This window comes from Coenobita brevimanus, chromosome 6 (genome assembly GCF_032717465.1).
Source record: "Coenobita brevimanus isolate Jiangsu-jjx chromosome 6, ASM3271746v2, whole genome shotgun sequence".
Lineage (NCBI taxonomy): Eukaryota > Metazoa > Arthropoda > Malacostraca > Decapoda > Coenobitidae > Coenobita > Coenobita brevimanus.
In genome coordinates this window covers 56,182,396-56,200,890 of record NC_136959.1, presented here as the reverse complement: position 1 = coordinate 56,200,890, position 18,495 = coordinate 56,182,396, and the positions used below count along the sequence as shown (strand labels likewise).

Below are 18,495 nucleotides of genomic sequence, written 5' to 3'. Positions count from 1 at the left end.
ATAACTAAACCGTCTCCAGCCAGAGGACGTACCGGCACCATATTTTTCAATTTAACGAGGTGGAAACGATTCAAACTCACCAGGCTTGATATCATTTTTAAGTTGTCCGCTTCTACCAAAGGGAGTATTTTACAACTGAAACTAACTATCCCCTCTCATTTTTTTTTTTTTTCAACCGAAGGGACTACGTTGGGTGGGAGACAAGAAAATTTGTATTCTTAAAGTTTTCTAACGTTTCTCGGGCTAAAAAGAACCCATCTTCAGAGAGACGTGTCACAATGGATCAGCCATATGGAGGGCTGATACAAAGCCTTCTTTAATCTTTCCATCACCAGGGTCTCTCCAATGCTGAAGAAAATCGTCTGGTCGTAGCATTATTTTACTTGAGGTACAAAGCACACATAGACACATAAAACAACCCCTGCACATGCATAATTATCAAACCCTTTACAACAATATTTCACCTCCAGATATTACAACACTAGCAATGAAGAAGAGCCTGCACTCTCACTTCACGGGCAGGGTAATAAAACGCCTTGATCATAACACCATACTACAAGCCCCCCCCCCCCTACTTCCTGACATGCAATCATTTGAGGTGTCCTTAAAAAAGGATAATAGAGTTCACTCAGCTACACTTACAACAGGACATCACCCGGCCCTCCTCAGCCACCAGCTTAGATTTGGGTTGGGTGGAATCAAGATGACCTGTGACCATCTTGTACAACAGGCCCGAGCAACAGGCCCACACAACGCAGCGCACATATAAGCTCTGCACAGCACACGACACACTAAGGCCCAGACATAACATCAACAGTGCAGAGAAACTGTGGGACAACCCCACAGGGGCAGTTCCTTAACCTGCGGTCAACGGGTCTGCTCGATCAGACGGACCGGGGTTGAGCAACATCAATTAGGAGTACAAAGATTGTTATTGTGTTGAAGTGGTAATGTATTCTTATTTAAACCCACCACCACCATCACCACCACCACTACTAACAACGACAGCAACAACGAGTGAGATGGCAATACTGGCATGCACAGCAATTGGTCTAAGGGCCGAACATCTTACTCTGCCCTATGACCTTATCCTTCCCTCACTGCTCTCAGCACCGAATCCTTTCATCCTCACTTTATCCTAAACCATTCCACAAAGCCGGGTCTATATAGGATACAAACAGTTTAAGTTGACCTTGCCGTGTGACCCTGACTTTTGACCTACTGTTCTAAAAAATATATGTCTAGACTAACCTTCCACATTTCAATCAAATCAAATAATAAGATTTCGTTGGTGTATTCAGAAACACAGACACATGGGTAGAATTCTGACCTTGCCTTGCGACACTGACCTTTGACTGAAATTTCTGAAAAACAGACTTGCTTTGTTATTGCTTCAACTAGTATCATTCCACAAAGTTTGGTCTAAATTGAATAAAAACTGCTGAAGTTGATTTTGCTAGGTCAAACTTTGAAGTAGCTCTGTGACCTTGAACTCTGACCTATTGTTCTCAGATGACATTTGTTTCTTCATGGGATATCCTTCAATCCTTCCACCAAGCTTGGTAAAAGTCGGATAAAAAGTGTTGATTTATTCTGTTCACACACACACACACACACACACACACACACACACACACAACGTCTAGTAACTATATCGGTCCTCGTGCAGGTATAATTATGTCTCTTATTAACTTGAGTAGCCTATTTAATTTGAATGGAACGCCGGCGGTCAGTTTATGGCACTAATTAAAATGACTTAATATTCCAATGTAGCGGGAGGAGGAGGAGGAGGAATTTATACGGAGAAGGAGAGAAGAGGGAAAGGAAAGATAAGAGAAAGAGACAAAGGGGAACGCGAAAAGGAAGGGAAATGAATAGAGAGAAAAGGAGAAGAAAAAGGGAAAATGGAAAGAGGGATGGGGAGACGTGGAAGGGAGGGTGTGAAAAAGAGATGAAAGGGTACAAATGAAAAGGTGTGAGAAGAGAAACAGAAAAGATGTTAGGGAAAAGCGAGGAAAGGGTAGGAATGGAAAGGGCCAATACATGAAAGAGGAACGAAAGGGTAGGCAAGGAAAAAGGAGATTACAAGAAAGGGGAGGGACGCAAGGGAAGGAGTGGAGAAGAGGAGGATGGAAGAGACGAATGTGTTGAGAGAGAGAGAGAGAGAGAGAGAGAGAGAGAGAGAGAGAGAGAGAGAGAGAGAGAGAGAGAGAGAGAGAGAGAGAGAGAGAGAGAAAATGAGGGAGGGGTTGGTAAATCAAAAAATGGAGTTAGGGTGAGACAGGGAAGAGTGAAAGGGGGAAAAAACCGAAGGGTAAGATTAAGGGGAAGGAGAGGGAAGGGGAAGGATCAGGAAGGGGTTGGGGAGGGGTAGGGAGGGGACGGAGAGGGGCAGGGAGGAGAGGGTTGGCGGAGGGATGAGTAGGTACGGATAACATAAAAAAAAAAAAAAAAAAAAAAAAGAGGGAGTAGAGCGAAAGGGGCATGAAGGGAGAGAGGGAGAAGAAATAAAAAAGGAAGGGAGAACAGGCGAGGGTGGGGCGGGAAGGAAAGTGGCAGGAGGGTAAGGAATAGAAAAAAGGTAGGTAGTCTGAGTAGGGAGCAGGAGAACTGACTAATTGGCTTTCTCTCCAAGGAACAAGATCTGGAGTTAGCCTAAATATACAGTAATTCCTAAGCGCACTGATGAGAGAGATAAGGTTACTCGAGACGATCTTTGATCTTATATGATGGCTGGGATTTCTCGGCTGAATAAAATCGTCTGACGGTGACCTGGATGAAATACCTCAGGCGTTTCAAAAGCAGCGGATGGCGCGCGAGCACACACACACACACACACACACACACACACACACACACACACACACACACACATTATTTTACCAGGTATATGAGGTTGGTACGTGTATAATTTGTTGTATTTTCCCCGCCTGAAATAAAAAAAAATAAAATAAAAAAATAAAGGCTTACGAGGATTTATTTTGCATTTTATACCTAACGGTTCTCGTGTGTTTTTTTTTCTTTTCCCAGGTACGTAAGACCGGTGCGTGCTTAATTTGTTGTTTTTGTTCCAGGCAAAATAAAATATATAAATAAATAAATAAATTAAATAAACAAATAAATACATAACCCATCGTCACGCCTATACTGGCCATCTTTACAGGAGGCATTACTCCCACCCTGCCCCACCTAACACCATCATGCTGGCCCGTCCCGCCTACTCCTCTGCACCCATACTTCCTCATTTTCTGTGACACACCGACTCACCACCAACGTCGTCCCTCATACAAAGCTGATCTTCATACAGAGTGCTGTACTCCTTTTACTCTAACTTGGCCTAAAACTGCCACCTCTCCGCCTTGAATACAGAGTTATGACATTATCACTAGATAATGATGCTAGTCACGAGGAAGTGCTGTGGAAAAGATGTACATCCGTAGTATTGTCCCTTTCTACCATAAAATTACGTGAAATAAGTTGCAAAAAGACGAAACTCAGGGCCAGGCAAAGGAGGAAAGAACTATAGTACAGCCCTGCCCCTCCACCCGCCACCAACTATAAGCTCATCCCATTCCATCCACTCTTCCCCTTGCCCCATTTCTTCCATGTCCATCTTTTCCGTACCCCATTTCTTCCACGTCCATCTTTTCCGTACACCATCTTTCCTGTCTCCCATCTCTTCCATGCCCCATCTTTTCCGTACTCTATCTTTTCCATGTCTCATCTTTTCCGTACCCCATCTCTTCCCTGTCGCATCTTTTACGTACCCCAACTCCTTCATGCCCCATCTCTTACGTACCCTACCTCTTCCATACCCATCTCTTCCGTACCCCATCTTTTCCTGACCCATCCTTTCCGTGCCTTAACTTTTCCATGTCCATCTTTCCCGTGCCCTACATTTTCCGTAACCCATCTTTTCTTGACTTACAACATGCTGACCTACCAACACCACTCACTTTTGACCCCTTAAATCTTACAACTATTTTTTCATTATTATTATTCCTGCCTCTAAACAATGAAATTCAACTTTGGAAGACTCGGTAGTAGTGAAAGAGTTTATCAAGGCTATATCTATCCCTTCCCCATCGAAAAGTCTCCACTAAGCTGAATAAAAACACCTGGATATATCATGACATATAAAGAGTATGTTACCAGATTCGAGAAGCAGAACAGATAAAGCACAGTACATGTTTCTCCAGCATACCCCACCACACACCACTATATACAGCCCATCTCGCTCGCTCCTCTCCGCCCAGCCCGCCCGTTTCTGCTGTAATGTGGTGGATATCATAAAAAACGATTGCCTCTGCTGCCGTTCCCCGTAAAACGGGTCATATCCACAGAGTAAACCTGTCCCATCGTACCCAAGCACCCACCACCACCATCCCACTCCTGCCCATACACTTGTCTGTGCCTACTTAGTCCTCAAATACCTTAATCCATATATCTAAGTAAATAAATAAACTAACAAACAGCGAAATTAAATGCATCAGCTGCTCTCTCTCTCTCTCTCTGCACATGCTTCCGCATACCTGACGTGAAGCAATCTGTACTGACGTGACCGGATGGCCGTCAAGGGACAAGCAAGGCACTGTATGACCCGCATTGTCTTAAATAATTAACCAGTGCACCGATATGAGTCAGTTTTAACACACACCATTATGGGCATGGCTTGAAGCGAAATATAGGGTGGCCCGTAAACAGCTCATCACCAGAAACTCGCCTGATGTTATGTGTTGCACGGGAACGGCTCAGTCTGCTGATGTGGGCGTGGATGTGGCAGTGAGGGTACGAGAATAAATGATACAAGTCAGACACTGATAACACTAAGCCGTCCCTGCAACACACGAGAAAGCACAGTAGACATAATGGACCTAAATCTGACAGGCTCGCAGCGACATACAGCGCGTTTACTCTGACCTGACAAAGATCCTTAATCAGTTTTAGCTCCAATAACGGCGAACGGTGGCCAGATTGAGGCCTGATTCGTCTAGTAACCAAGGAGACTCATTTCTACCTCATGTCCAAGGCTCACTGCATCTCATGAGTCTACGACTTAGAATTCAAGTTGAAAGAGTGACAAAGTTCCGTCAGATGAAAACAAACCGACTATAATCTGGCTGACCTATGCCTGATGTATATTCCCAGGGTGTCAACAGGGTGGCGTGGGGTGAAGAAGGACTGGGATCGATCTCAGCTGACCTCAGTGGGTGTCGATGCACCTCACTGCCTCAATGGATTTAATCGACATGACTGTGATGTGAAGACCATGAATGCACCCAGCTATACCCTTTCTACTCTAACTTGGCCTAACACTGCGCTCCCTCCACCCAGAATGCGGCGATGTAACAAGAGATGAGCCCCGAAAATAATAACATTAATAATAATAATAATAATAATAATAATAATAATAATAATAACAATAAAAGAAAACGGTGTTCAACAGTTTAACCCTTCAATTCAATGACCTTTTTTTTTCCCCTATTCTTTTTCTTACCATACGATTTTAATTAAACTGAGAGCATTACAAACCTGACGGGATTTCGGAAAGTTAAATCTAATCCCACCAATTCTAATCTCTCGAATTCTAATCTCACCATTTCTAATCCCACCAATTCTAATCCCTCCAATTCTAATCTCTCCAGTTCAAAGGGTCTGTCTGGAGGAGAGTAAAACCGTCAGTCGCTACCAAGAATTAAACAGAAAAAAATATCGTACTGAAGGGGCTATTGGCCAGGATGCGACCCCGGTATCTAAAAAAAAAAAAAAAAAAACTTACGACTAATTTCCTGTCGTAAGATCTGTATTGGCGGGACGAACAAGGAAAGAAAAAAAAACAGAGGTGGTGAAAGGAGGCACCTGTCGACTGTGAGGTGATAAGGGGTGCATAAATGAGAGAGAGAGAGAGAGAGAGAGAGAGTTTCTTTTCTCTTCCCCTGTGGCCAAGTTTAACCTTCTTGGATCAAGTTTTTGTTCTCTCTCTCTCTCTCTGGTAAAACGGTCCAGTACACAGGCTAACACGGGAACCAATCGCAGCGCTTCATTTGGGTCACGTGTTCTGTCTAAACCCTCTCCCTACGATTCGTCTCTTCGTTCACTACAGTCAATGCGCTTTGGTATTTCGTACAGGTTAGTACCAAACGATTTTGTTTAACTGAGAGATATATTAGCAGTGAAAAGATAAAATAAGTTAATAAATAAATAATAATAAAAATAATAACTCTCAACTGCTGGTACTTCTGATAAAGCTAATAATTATATAGGGTGGTCCACATATTGCACAAGCCATATCTCACGTCCCGGGAAGGTTGTCAGCGTTACCAGTGTCTATCCTGCATCACATTCTACTTCCCATAACAACCATTTTCATGCTGGGTAATGTTTTATACGTGCACTGGCTCCATGGGTAGTAATTTCACGCAGACATCAAAACAGCTCCTCAAAAAAAAAAAAAACAATGTGGACCATACTGTATAATTAATTGTTAACCCAAAGCGATTTTCTTCAGCTGAGGGAAATCCTTACAGTGAGGAGGCTCCGTTGCAACTCTTCCTTAGCGATTTATGTTTGGATCTGGGTGGTTGATCGTTTTTTTTTTTTTACGCTATTTATGCAGCGTATGGCGATGTTAGAAAAATTTATATAATACACAATAGAACAGTAAGGTGTAATAACCTACTCTCACTCAGCTGTATACAATCGTCAGATGGAATAACTACATAACAGGCTGAGAGAGAGAGAGAGAGAGAGAGAGAGAGAGAGATGTTTACCGTGTATATTGTGTGTATTTGCGTGAACGTGTATTTATGTGCGTCTGTGTGCGCAAACGGGAGCGCACGTCTGTTATTTGAGTCGTATATAACTTGCCCCGCACACCCTCCCTTTAGGCAACCCTTTAATTTACATCTAGATGAGTATGCGGGTTGAGAGAGTGGAGAATGTGTGTGTGTGTGTGTGTGTGTGTGTGTGTGTGTGTGTGTGTGTGTGTGTGTGTGTGTGTGTGTAATCTCTTATATGTGTCTGAAGGTAATCTTTCATGTGTGTGTGTGTGTGTGTGTGTGTGTGTGTGTGTGTGTGTGTGTGTGTGTGTGTGTGTAATCTCTTATATGTGTCAGAAGGTAATCTTTCGTGTGTGTGTGTGTGTGTGTGTGTGTAATCTCTTACATGTGTCTGTAGGTAATCTCTTTTGTGTGTGTGTGTGTGTGTGTGTGTGTGTGTGTGTGTGTGTGTGTGTGTGTGTGTAATCTCTTACATGTGTCTGTAGGTAATCTCTTTTGTGTGTGTGTGTGTGTGTGTGTGTGTGTGTGTGTGTGTGTGTGTGTGTGTAATCTCTTACATGTGTCTGTAGGTAATCTCTTTTGTGTGTGTGTGTGTGTGTGTGTGTAAGCATGAGTGTTAATTTCAAAAGTGCACTGGGTAAAGGCACGTACAGTCGCAGTCAATAGTTTTTTTTTACAGCCTGATAATCGAGGCAGAACCCATTAATATCTCGCTAAACTCAGCCATAATGTACAAGCAGGTTGGATGGGATATAATTTTGCTTCGTTACTTCAGAACCTTGCATGTGTAAAGGGATTATTGATCGCAGCTGTAACTGTGTCGATTGTAGGAGGACAGAGCAGGGCTGGATAGTCACGTTCTCTCTCTCTCTCATCAGCAATCAATACAAAAACTTAAGCGCTGTCTCCCTAAAAAATAAGGTAAGATCACTCAACTATACCGCTTATCTTTTCTTTCCTGATGAAGATCCCTGACCTCTTTTAACAAATTTTGACGTCCAAGTGTAGAAAGATAGGAGGCTCGATTCGACTAGTAACAAAGGAGATTCTCAGTCAACCTCACAACTAAGGCTCATGGAATTTTATGCAACCAAGAATTAGTATTTAAACTTTGGGAATGGCTCAGTTTTGTCAGTTAAATACCGATTCTCATTACCAAGGAGACTCACTCCCGCCTCATAATTTATCCTAAAGGAATTTCTTGCAAACACGACGTAGTATTCAGACTGCAGGGGTGCCCAGTTCCATCACATAAAAACCAACCAAGTATAGTAAATTAACCTTAACCTGGCGAAGATTTTTGTTCATTTGCAGCTTACTTCAGGTAGCTCAATGGCAGAATAAGACAATACGACGGCTCTACATCCCTTCCACAGCACTCCTTCATGACTGCATCACATTCTAGCGTTAAACTCTTGTTAAAACTCATTATTCATGTTGGAGCGATGGCAATTTTAGGCCAGGTTGGTGTAAAACGAGTATAGTCTCTGTTTTCAGCACACAGCCGCAAACCTTTTCTGAACACCGACCTCTCGCCTTTCTTGCAACCTCTTCATATAACGTTATTAGGCTTTACTCTTGCCATCTAACTTTTTCATGTTTTGCTATCTAACTTTTTTTTCAATACAAAGACCTTTCCTAACCTGAAAATCGTCCGGTGGCAGATAAAATATAGTCTTACGAATGACGTCGTTGGGTTGAAGGGGTTGAGAAGCTTAGTCCAGTAGTATGAGAGGCTTCGTAAATCCTCTTCCTTTGCGATTTATTATACACACTACACCTTGATACTGTCCTTTAGATTGTTCATATATTTCTAGAACCGATTCAGTTCACCTCCGTACCGTGCGAGCGGAAACAAAGATAAAACAGGCAAAATAAATTGCTGAGGAAGAGACGTGACGAAACCTCCGAAGTGACTAGAAAAACGGGCCTAAACCCAAACAACACTTCCCTTTACACACACACACACACACACACACACACACAATTGTAGTTTATCAGACTCCAGCTAACACCACGCGATTTCGTTCAACTGGGTAAGTCACAGAAACAATGTTCACGCTGGCACCATCAACCCTCTCACGGTCGGGACAGTTCTAGTATCCTACTGTAGCCAACACCATGCAGTTTTCATCAGCTGGGAGTGAGTCATGCTATAATACGAATGTAAATCCCTTCACGTATTTTCCCCTTGACGTATTTTTCACCAAGAGCAAGCGACCATCACACGATTTTATTCAACTTAAGACGGCTCTCTAGTGATGAAGAAATGAAAAAAATAAATATATAATCCCTGCATTTCTAAGTTTTCCCTAAGTTAAATATAATAATCTGGCCTTAGCAAAAATATAATAATTAAGACGCCGGGTTAACAATATCATCATAACTTTGTGACTATTCCATTCATACTATTTAACATGCAAGTATATAAATAATGTTCTCTCACCACCGTTTCTTAGTACAACACGCTGTAAAGCATTCACTCTCTCACAGTCCAGACAGTCAAAAGGTCTGGATATTGGTTGTGACAGCTCCAGCATTCTCTTCCAGCAAACATATGATTTTATTCAGCTCAGAGTCAGTCACAGGAGCCTGGGTGTAGACGGTACTGAATACGCTCACAAATAGCGGGTATAACTGTCGAAACGTAATGTGCAGTGTGTGTGTGTGTGTGTGTGTGTGTGTGTGTGTGTGTGTGTGTGTGTGTGTGTGTGTGTGTGTGTGTGTGTGTGTGTGTGTGTGTGTGTGTGTGTGTGTGTGTGTGTGTGTGTGTGTGTGTGTGTGTGTGTGTGTGTGTGTGTGTGTGTGTGTGTGTGTGTGTGTGTGTGTGTGTGTGTGTGTGTGTGTGTGTGTGTCATGGTGAGTAATACTGATAACACAGCTGAAATTACAAACCTTGACCCCTGCCCACAAGCCTCGCCGACCTTCCTCCGCATCACACCCAGCTGTTTACCTTAAATTTGTTTTATGATTAAGTTGTTGATGAACTGCACATTTCCTTCATTTAAAGCTCATTGTGATTCATTATAGAGCTACTTGAAGTCAGATTTCTCATTTTAATGATTTACTTATCTACGGCACTTTATATGTTTTCAACCTCTCAATCATTAACCAGAGGCAGAGTTGTTTCACTAAAGTACTATTTCGTCTACACATATCCTAGACTTGAACTGAGGACTACATAGAAGTTGGCCAATTCTTTCACACCGTCTACCTCACAACTGCAGCATGTCCGTCACTTTCCTCCCAGACACATTATATCAAGAATAATAATTTTTGAACAGAGAAACATATCAAGCCTCTTTAGTTTACAAATACTGGTGAGCAGAAGAAAGTCAAAAGTAAAAGAGTTTCAACATTAGGTAACATTACTTCAGGTTTACGGACATAATACTTCTAACTTATGCAGGGAGAGAACAAGAAAAAATAGTACTGCTTATCTACGTTAAATTATTACAGGTCCAAAGTAACAAGTGAGTGCTGAAAGAAGCCATCTCAGTTACTGGCGAAAGAACACAATAATATACTACTCTGAAGCCAGTGAAACCTTATCTGTTACCGGTATGTTCATGCCAGTTCTAGTATTTCATATTCAGCAAAGAGTGAGTCACAAGAAAGAGCTAATGCGAACAATAACACATATTCTACTGCAGTTTAAAGATACAAAAGTGCATTCTGAATTTTAACTTCTACCTTTGAAAAATAAAATAAAATAAAATAATGCACACCTGTTACGTAATTCAACCAGCCTGAGGGGTTTCTCTTTTACTGAATAAGAACTGCCGAAGGAGTTAATGGATATTGTTTCTATACAGCTACACCGACCTCAAACACACCCAAACATGAAGCAATAACACACACAAGAACTATACTAACTCTGAAATACAGAAAACAGCCTTGCCGATATCACACACACACACAAACACACACACACACACACACACACACACACACACACACACACACACACACACACACACACATGCCTAATGATTATATTCAGCTGAGTGAGTCACACGAGCCTGCGAGTTCACACAGTCATCATTAACTCCTCAATTTGAAACTACCCACGTATTCTATTCCAGCTAATGTCATGTGATTTTATTTAGCTACATGAGTCATAGGAGCCTGAGGGTTAACAAAAATATGCAGGCTTATCACATCAGTGTAACATTAACTAAGAGATAACACCAGGTAAGACAAATATCATCATCACACAGTACCAAAAACTGCAACATGAACATTAATAAATAGTCAAACCTACCACAATAACACAAACATTTTCATAAACATAAAAAAGTCGACCACACCCTCCACATAAATGTAATGCATCATCATCATCATCATGCCATTTTTTCCTTCCCCCATCTAATGATAAGGACAGGTAGGATCTATAAAACAAGGAAATGGATAGTACAGTACGAAAGTGGGAGAACTATCAACAACAAGACCAGTGAAAATGGGCTAAAAAAAAAATTTACCTATCATTCCAGCCCCTCGGAATCCTGGCTCTTTCTCTCAGAGCTAACCATGCCCACAATTTTATTTTTTTATTTATCTTTTTACTTAGTTTTTTGGGGGTGAAGGGTAATTTTAACACTCACACTACAAATAACATACAAAACTAAGCATTATTAAAATATCGCCTAAAACACCCACAGTACTCGGAATATTACATTAACGGAGACTTTTTCTTGCTTTTTTCTAGGACCTCACAGGTCTTCTCTAAGCTTAATAAAGTCGTCTGGCTGTGGAAAGTATAAGTTACATCGGTGTCATCGTCTCTCTCTCTCTCTCTCTCTTCTACCACAAACAGGGCTGCGATAGTGACTTGTGTGTGAACCTTGACACAGACATTTAAGAGGATTGTGTTCAGCATTACACAGGCTGCCTGGTGTGGCCTTGTATGCCTCTGCTGTCCCTGTCTCCCTCGCCCTGTGCCTCTGTTTACCAAAGAAAACCTATCACGTGTTTTTGTTTACATATCACCACGTGCTTCTGTTTACCAATGAGAAGATATTATGTGATTTCTGTTTACATCTGCCCACGAGCTTTTTGTGTATGTCTGTCCCCATGCTATTGCTTGCATTTTACCACATGCTATTTTAAAGGCGACTCTACACTGAGTGACAAGTCAAACGGTTTCCTGCAATCCAGGAAACATTTACTATAGAGCAGTACCGATATATCTGTCTAGTGGGTTACAACACTCCAACTGGATGAGGGTTTACATCCACGGGTTGGTTGGGGTTTATTGAACACATAGTAACACTCAGGGGCAAGAGTGGCTGGTCACCTTCGCCTTAAATGTCGGCAATGGTCAGCCTAGCTCCGAGCTTCTATGCTTCTTGTGGGGAAATATGGACTACGTGATACACAACTAGATATACTGTATCCATTTAGTCACGTATTGTTACATGGTTATTAACCAGAAGATAAGTGCAGGTACAGAACAATAACAATAAAACTTCGTAAAGACAACCAAAAAAAAATTGAGAAAGATGTTGGACAGGGAGACAATTTCATGAAAATTATTTAATGAATGCCTAGTGGATGTTTTCAGAAATTCACAGAGGGATGGCAAAGCGATTAACATGAACAGCAGGGACGGAATAGTCTTCGATTTGCTGGCGAATCAAAAGAACTACAAGCAATGACTGTTGATCTGAAAAGGGAGAATCCGACAGTAAGCAAGAGTATGAATATGAAGATGAGCTCAGCCCCTTCCAGTGAAAACAGAAGAACAAGATTGTACATAAGAATACATATACATAGTCATGACAGTTCAAGCTCACGACCACGAACTCAAATGAAGTATCAGAAAGATTTGGGACTTCTGGTAGGTAAAAAACACCTTGATAAAAAAAAAAAAAAAAAGATACATTAAATAAAGAAGGATAATAGATTACCTTTACATCAAAAGAGGTGGTCATAAAATCAATATGACCTTCCTGTTCTAAATTATGGAACAGAAACCTGGTGTCTAAAAAAAAAAATATTGGAACGTAAACAAAGGGCCTGTTTAGAGAGGAATTGAAAATGTAATGTTAGGTGCCATAGAGAGAGACAAAAAAAGTTTCAGTAATAAAGGAACTGACGATAACAGAGCATATAATCACTATAATCTTCTTCAATTTGTTCTTGCTACCTCTAGACGATTTTTTTTTTCATTATTGGAAGAATTTATAGCAAACTTGGAGACCATAGGTTAATTTAGATTACGAAGTGTTAATGGTTATTAAAAATACTGGCATTATTATTATTACTACTACTACTCTTATTATTATTATTATTATTATTATTATTAATTACTACTACTACTACTACTACTACTACTCTTCTTCTTCTTATTCTTCTTATTATTATTATTATTATTATTATTTTCACTATTATCACTGTTGTTCTTAGTTCTTGCTGACTGAAATGTTTCGGTACTTCCTTTACCACTGAACCCCAACAGCGTATTTTTGTTAACTCTGGCTATCTCTTCACGATTTTAACTTACGAAAGGATACTTAGTTGTGAAGGTTCATGAAGGCTGTATCTTAGTCCTCTTGTTCGATAAGTTGTTCCAAAGCTAAGTACAACTGTCTGGTGGTGGCAATAATAACATAAAATAACATAAATAACAGTGACAATAATAACAAAATAACATAACAAAATAAGCAACTGCAATGACGAGGTTACCACATCACTCCAATGACGTAGTTTTAAATTTTATTCTTGTTACCTACAGATGATTCGATTTGGCACTAGGGAGATTTGCGAACTGGAGGGGTGTAACAGCTCCAGTACTACAGATCGTGCCTAAGTTGAAACAAAATCGTCTTGAGGTAATAATAATAATAATAATAATAATAAACTGCCCTAGCTTTGAGCACATGGAGTTTACCTGAAAAGAAAATATGGCCTCCTTTGATGCACGCGTTACTATTTTGTATTAAGGAAGACAGACAAGGATGATCCCTTTTTATGGGCAGATTTTTCTTCATTATGGTATTAGCGTCTGGAGAGATGTCTGATATATTACTTAACGATGGTCTGAGCGGCTTCTCAAATTTCGCTGACCTGTGTTATACGAGATTTATTGAGAGCTCCGAGTTTCATAACGGAGGATGGATTATTTGCTGTAGATGTTTTTTAATACTTTAGATTCTTGTGACTCACTCCCAAGCACTATAAAATTATCTGGCGTCAGCTGAAAGAAAAGACTAGAGTTGTCCGGACGGTGAATGGGGAACTGGTGACATTGTTTCTGCTCCTAAAACTCACTCTCAGCTGAAGAAAATCAATGGCGTTAGATGGAATAAAGTACGACAAGACACCACCATGAAAAAGTTACTCCATGAGCTGAAGTGGAAGGCACGCCAGAAGTGCTGAGGATATGGCTGGACAGAGCATCGTTGTCATCATCGTTATCAGAAAATATCACCTACATCGCTCGTCCTTGGACTTGATGCTTCGTATTTTTCTTCTTTCTGGATAATAACGCACGTCAGCAGAGAAGGGGAGAGAGAAAAAATGTAATGTGTATTTAACCTTCCTTTTCACGTCCTCCAATCTTGGCCCCCTTCCCAAGGCGACGCAGGGCTGCCAACGGCGCGCCTTCCCTCCCCTTGTCCCACTTCCAATCATATATCCGCTAAGTGCTCTTCAGGGACCGACTTTTATGGGACTTTTATTATTAGTCTTTGTTCTGTTTGGTGGTGTTTTTTTCCTTTGTGTGTTTTTTTTTTCTTTTTATATCCTGGAGGGAAAATATAACAGTGGTGTCTGAGGGAGGCTTGGGAAGGGTTGGTGCGCCTGGAGGGAAAAAGGCGGGAAGCGATGAGTGCTGGAGTTTTTGGTGGACGAGGCCGAAAAGTTTTAAGCTTTATTGTATCAAAGGCATTATGTGTTACGTGTTCAGGCCTCGCTCTTAGACGTATTACATGTAGGCGCCTGGTGGTCCAGTGGCTTAAACGCCCCATTCGTTATGATGGCCTTCTATACGTTCAGTTTCTAAGGCCTTTCAATTATGTAATACCATCAAGGCAAGCAGGCTGGATATCTACCTTTATTGTACCTTTGCCTTGCCTTGGGCAACTACACTTTGATGGGGATAATATGGGATTGGCTGTTATCTTTGTACTTTAGTCCCTTCAGCCAGAACATATTTTTTTTTTTTACCTTGCTACCTCAAGACGATTTTATTCAACTTTGGAAAAATCTCTTATACTCGTACTTGAGTCAGTGATGACATTTTCCAATTCCTCCAGTACTAAATGCCTCTCATAAGCAGAATATACCGTAATAGTCTGAAGTATCAGAGATAAAATTTACAAATAAGTTACACTATCGTAGTCAGCTGATTAAATGTTTTTCATCTTGCTGTGGCTCTATGCTCATCTGAAACATGAATCTGGTGGACTGCTTGCTTGCTGCTGTTCTTCAATTTACCGTCCTCCCTACGGGGACAGCGAAATAGTTCGACGTTTGTAAGCCCAAACAGTGAAGTCACCGGATCATTTCGGTGCCACCACATGAAGGTGTTCCCCTCCAACACCGGTTAACGTTTATGTAAAACGATTTTATTTATATTAACAGCTTACTGTATCACTGTTTAACCCCTCTAATCCAAGAACTTTTTTTTTTATTCCATTCTTGCTACCTTCTGACAATTTTATTCAGTTTAAATTAGGTTGTGAAAGGGTATAAAGGAGACTTTATAACCCATGCACGACAAATGGTTTCTACAATCTATAGCATTATTATGTGGATGTAGCATGAATATGACAAAATATATGTCACAAGACTGAAGGGGCCAACTTACGTTTCATTTTCTTGTGTTCAAAACTGACGCCACGGAACTGACAATTCGTGAGAGGAAGACAGGAATAAGGAAGAGGGAAGTGAGCAAGGAAGTAAAAAATAAAGTCGCTGCATGACAGTATTTTATCAGAGAAGTGGAAATTAGTTATCAGAGACGAGCCTGTGAAGTTACATGGAGAGACAGACAGACAAATGAGGAAGTAAAGAAGTATTGTGGTGCTGATGTGGATGTGACTGAAAATGTTAAGAGAGATGTTTGACATGGTTTAGCCATCTGGAGAGTATGGAGAACGAGAGACTGACTACAGGAGTGTATGTGAGCGAGGTGGAGGTGGAGGCGACATGGGAGGGGGGAGACCAAGGAGGAGATGGACGGATGGAGTTGAGAGATACATAAGAGAGGGGGTTGTGAGTTGCAGGTAAGACAGCCAAATGGCAGAGGGCAGGGTGACAAGGAGGAGACTTGTTTGAGGCCACCCCGTACGCTGGGATTAAGGCGCTTGGCAACAGATAAGATAAATGAACAGAAATTCTCTCTCTCTCTCTCTCTCTCTCGAAACAATTTGTTTGTGGTCACGTCACCCCCTCCAGGATTAAGGTGTCTGGCAATACATATATATTTTTCTTTATATCACACCATTAATTCAGAGGAGAAATATAATATGACTTTTCCCCTTTTATTTAACTGGAGAAGTGACCCGAAATCTGCCGACTCTGACAATTTAATGCTGACATAATGGTACTCGTGAGGGGCAGGATGGTGCGTGGTGGTGACGCCATAAAAGGCTATGATGGAGAGGCGGGAATCAGGGGACGGAACCGGAGGCTGATTGTCGCTAAACCCAGGCTGTTTTTATTTTATTCGGTTAACGGTTTAACGCTAGGGTATTGTCAATTACTATTCGCTCACCTTTCGGAGACTAAATAGGACTGTCCACTAATATATCACTACCGTATCCAATTACAAACTAAGCATACGTTGACAGAAAGTTCTTAGGCACATTTACAAAGTTCTGGCTAAGTGCAAGCAGGCTTCATTCTTAACCAATACCTAATATTGCCTAACATTATCACTGATGTTAACTGTAATGTATCACGAACTTAAAAAAAATAATGATCAAAGTTAAAATGTTAAGTATATTATCACTTTTACCTTATGTGGTTTCGAGGTGGCAATAAATTAAACTATACCTGGTTTGTTTTCACCTAACAGAATTGGGCAACTCTCACACTTACACTCGTGGTTGCGTGAAATTTGACAAGCCTTAGTTATGAGGTTGAAATGAATGGCCTTGGTTACTAGTCAAATCAGCCCTCAAATCTGACTACACCAAGCCATCAACTACGCTGAAAAGGGATTACACATCATAATCACGTGAAAAAAATCCCTTACGGCATCGGTGTGAAGGGGTTGGCCTGTTCCCGTCAAAACCCAGATTCAAACCCGTCACAGCACTGTTTTCGGTTTTCTTCTAGTCGCTTCGGAGATTTCATACTACATTTTCCTCAGCTCCTTATTCTGCATTACAGTAAACCAGTAAACCTTTTCATACTCTTGTACGTTACTGAGGCAAACCACGTCGACACTAGACCTATCGTCACCCTCATAAAGAAACTGCCGAAGTCATTTTTCGGCGATTTCTTAATTCTTGCCTACATCAATTCTTCATCACTTGGCGCACCTGTTGGTATAGCTGCCTTTGCCAGGTCTAGGGTGTGAGTGATCTAAAATGCGCCACAAGTTTCTGCCTAAGTCACTGAATATTAAGAATATGAGAGTTTTTTTCTCGATTTCCCGAAAAGTAGTGAAAATGACAGGCAGATTCTTTATGAGGGTGACGCTATATAAGTATCTTAAGAAAGTATTAATAAAAACTTACTAATGCAAAGGAAACAAGAGGAAAACAAGAAGAAAATACAACAAACATTAAACACTGAGGAGGTGGGGGGGGTGGAGGTGAAATAAACACCAAGAATGACACACAAAACCTGGATCGGGAAGACAAAAGGGTAAAGAAAAGCGACACAAACCACAAAAGATAAGCACAATGACTGACGAGATGATTTAAGTTACAACCATACTCCACACTAAACATTTGGTTGTATCCATTCAGTCAACAGTAGCATTCTCATGATGCTTGTAATGAACGACGCCATGAATATTAGGCAGATTAAACACCGTCATTGTTAAATCCCCCCCCCTCCCTCTCTCTCTCTCTCTCTCTCTCTCTCTCACACACACACACACACACACACACACACACACACTATGAATGTACTAGCCGCTTTTTCTTTATATTATCACCATGGAAATCATTCCCACGCCATCATAATGCCCAGCTGATGTCTTGGGGAGCGGCCATGACCTGCCTGTTGACTCCTTTAACTCAGACACAACATCCAGAATTCGTATGTTTTACACCACTGACTGTAGGCTAAATAGAAAGCCAACGGACAGAGTATCCTCCGCCAACGCCTATAACATTTATGATACTGTTGTCATTTTTCTTTGTTCCAGAGGAATACCTTTATGGTCTCACACAGCGTGTAATTCCTACGGTCGTAGACTGCCCTTGCACATCAGAGAACGCATACCTGCGCGAACTCCAATAAAAATTATGATTGCCTGCATCCGGATCCGAATCCATCTCAAAATCTGAGCAGTTCTTCCCTGACCCACTGCCCATCTATCCAACACATTTCACTAAAATCCAATAACAACTTTCTGAGATATCTTGTAGACAAGCAGACAAACATGAGTGAATGCATAACCTCTTCCAACTTGACTGACACAGGTAATAAGTATATGAACTTACAACAGAGTAATCCATATATTGCACCCCCTTTTCTTATCACTGACGTATTCTCGATCATTGGAATGTCTACCCAGCACCATCTCCTGTTT

General features: G+C 41.2%; 1 protein-coding gene across 1 annotated transcript in view; it reads right to left on the bottom strand.

The window, feature by feature from the left end:
• The window catches only part of mtd (TLD domain-containing protein mustard), a 250,808-nt gene that overhangs the window by 212,497 nt on the left and 19,816 nt on the right, over positions 1-18,495 (bottom strand). The window lies entirely within an intron of this gene.